This window comes from Lygodium microphyllum, chromosome 6 (genome assembly GCF_053477565.2).
Source record: "Lygodium microphyllum isolate KBCC chromosome 6, Lygodium_microphyllum_v1.1.10, whole genome shotgun sequence".
Taxonomy (NCBI): domain Eukaryota; kingdom Viridiplantae; phylum Streptophyta; class Polypodiopsida; order Schizaeales; family Lygodiaceae; genus Lygodium; species Lygodium microphyllum.
This window is the reverse complement of record NC_141140.1, coordinates 172860400-172863495: the sequence shown is the minus strand read 5'-3', so window position 1 is coordinate 172863495 and position 3096 is coordinate 172860400. Positions and strand designations below refer to the sequence as shown.

Here is a 3096-nt window from a genome sequence, read left to right as displayed (position 1 = left end):
TTGGAAGTTTGTGCCTCGAATTTTCATTTTCTTATTTTTTATGTTTGACTTTTCTTTTCTCCCCTTTTTAGTTTTCCCCTCTTTCTTAGGCGGAACTCAAATTTGTCATATCTCTTTCCCTGCTTCTTCTTTCCTGACGAAATTTTACAGCCTCATTGTTGCTTGCCCTGTCTGTAACCCTATAAAATTTCATTTGATTTGCACAAGCAGAGAGAGAGTTTCATGTGTTTTATGAGAGCAGAGCTTGTTTTACCAAAGCCCTAAGATTCTCTTCACAAAACTCTACAGGTATATTTTTCTCTTCCATAGATGTTCTATGGTAAAGTTTTATCTCTTTTGGAGAAAACCTGTGCAAGTTATGTGCATTCTCTGACATGTAATTTCTTTTGTTTTGATGCTCTAGGAGTCTCTTACAGTCAAGAATAGTGATATTTTGAACACTCAACTTCTTCTTCAACATCTTAGGGTTTCTCTATAAACAAAGTTACAGGTATATTGTTTTGTTTTTTTGTTGCTCCACTGTTAAATTTTATCTCGTTTAGACAAAATGTATACAAATTACATGCATACTAAGCTTTCCTTTGTTTTTTTTACTCCAAGAATCTCCGAGGGTGAAGAACAATGATTTATTAAGAACTCAACTTCTACAACATCTTTGGGATTTTTTGCAGAGAAAGCCATAGGTATATTGCCATTTTTTACTGTTGTTCCATGGTTAAATTTCAACGCATTTGGACAAAGCCTATATAAGTTATATGTATGCGTTGACCCAAGATTTCTTTTGTTTTTGTACTGCAGGAATCTGTCAGTGAAGGAACAATGGTCTTGCTATAAGTCAACTTCTTGTTCAACATATCTAGGGATCTTTGTGAAAGAAATTACAGGTACAATGTTTCTTTTTTAAATTGATCCATTTAAATTTAATTTCATTTGGAGAGAACATTTGCAAATTATACACATGTTGATAGGTAACTTTTGTATTTGGTTGTTACAGATGTCTTCACGGAGGAAAAATATCAGTAGCATACTTGCAGTGGAGGTCTTCAACAGGAAAGATAATGGCGGTAATTGGATTTGTGATAAGTATTATAAGTTGGATTGGATTTTGATGCACCCAAGTACTCGAGGGAGTTTCAAGGTCAAGCGCAAGGATGTTGCAAACCCTAGCAAACATTGGAAAGGTAGAATTCTAGAGTTCAGAAAAGTGTTTAATGGCACAAGTGCAGTAACAGAAGTGTTGATTCAACATGTTTATACGCATAAACAAATCTCTGTACACGACGAGAACAACATTGCAAATTATAAACAAAACAGTAAGTTGTTAAATTTTATAATTGATTATTCTTTTGTATCAGAGTTGTTTTTAAAAGTCTTTGCAGTATTCTAATTCAGTCTTGTTTGATTGACAGCTCTATATCCATCGACTTTGCATGAATGGCAGAATGTGGAATGTTTAAGCGGCAAGATACATATTTGGCATGAAGAGATAGGTTCTTTGATCTATGATAATACCTCTGCAAGTCAACTTGCCACTCAAAATATCTTTTTTTATAATTCATTGTATGTGGTAGAAAGCCAGAGATTGCAGCATGTCCCATTGCCGCCACTGTCTAGTGGTTAATGGTTCATTGGTAGCTTGGAGTTGTCAGGAGCTTGCAAGTCGAAGATAAAATCTGACATCAATAGTGCTATGAAACCCACCACAGGCTCCAAAGATGTGCATCTTAGTTGGTTTATTCCATTCTCATTATTTGCACATTTGTTTGGTTCATGTGATTTTTTGAAGAAAACAAAGATTACTTATCAATGCAAGTGTCCATCCGAGGAATGGATGAGTCAGCTATTGGGTGAGTCTTGGCAAGTCAAAAGAACACATTTTTATGAGACGATTGAGTGCAGGGTCAACCAATCTGATATTACATTCAGGTAAAACTTTTTTACTACTTTGCATACCTTGATTTAATTGACATAGGTCTCGCTTAGATGAATTGTTATGTTAGTCTCATTCACTTACCATTATTTTTGTTTTTATTACAGGTATTTCATTGCTAGACAAACTCTGTGCGTTCGCTTTTGATATAGAAGATGGCGACTTTTGCGAGGGGAGTGGATCAGTTTGGATCAAGATATCCGAGATGACACACATACAGCGCTCGTAGATGTGGTAATCTTGTGGAGTGGTCATAATCCTTTTGTAGTCAGCGCAAAGAGTCATTGGCCCATTTATTTTCTGAGACAAGAAATCCAATTAATGTCCAGTGAGCCCCTCTACAACTTCTATTTCAAGTTAGATAATAGAAAAGTCAGGACTCGTAGTGAGGAATCCATGACATGTAAACAATGTGCTTCTCCACATATCCTTGAGATAGTGGAATCCTTGTAAAAAAACTTTATAAAGAGCGAATACATACCTTTTTTGAACTTCTGAGTACTTTAGATTTTAATTTACTGTGATCCAAGCGTGCGATAATACATATTGTAATTACTCAATCGTGCAGTTAAAAATCATAATTAAATTGCAGGTTAGAGGTCTATAATCTAGAGAATATTGTCTTTGCACAATGATATATTGTAGCGCATCTATGCTGCTCGTTTCTTAAATTTTAATATTAAATTGGATCCAAAGGGAATTTCAAGGCCTTTTAGATTTATTTTCTTTAAAAAATTATATATTTTCTCTCGTTAGACTTGAATATACTTAGCGACCCAAACATATTCGAGGATATAATAATGTAGAATGAAGCGTCTGTCTGTATGAGTAATTTTAACAGTGACTTTAAAGTACTGAAATAAAGAAACTAAGGTAAGAGTTTTAATTTGAAACTTTAGAGTTAATAACTTTATAAAGAACCTTTATTTAGAACCCTAGACACATAAAAGCGATAACTCCAAACTCATTTTCACTTTCATTCCCCACTTCCCTACACTTGTGCTCTCTTCCTTCTCTCTTTGTGTGCCATGGCTACCACTCCCGCCTTCGCCGCATGGATCAGCTCCACATGCTACGCGCACATAGGGGACCAGATATACCCTAGGTTTTGCGTGACCTTGAGTCTAAAGAGCTCGCTTTGCGCTGTAGACCCTGACTCTAGTATA

At 35.4% G+C, this 3096-nt stretch overlaps 1 long non-coding RNA gene across 2 annotated transcripts; it reads left to right on the top strand.

Annotated features, from left to right (window-relative positions):
* The first annotated feature begins 596 nt into the window (after positions 1-596).
* LOC148035417 (uncharacterized) lies at positions 597-1472 on the top strand. 2 transcript variants are annotated; one of them, XR_015691235.1, is made up of 4 exons: positions 597-683; positions 799-884; positions 995-1181; positions 1410-1458. It is a non-coding gene; the product is annotated as an uncharacterized LOC148035417 (long non-coding RNA). The 2 variants fall into 2 exon arrangements; XR_015691234.1 differs by having other exon boundaries at positions 995-1472.
* The last annotated feature ends 1624 nt before the right edge of the window (positions 1473-3096 follow it).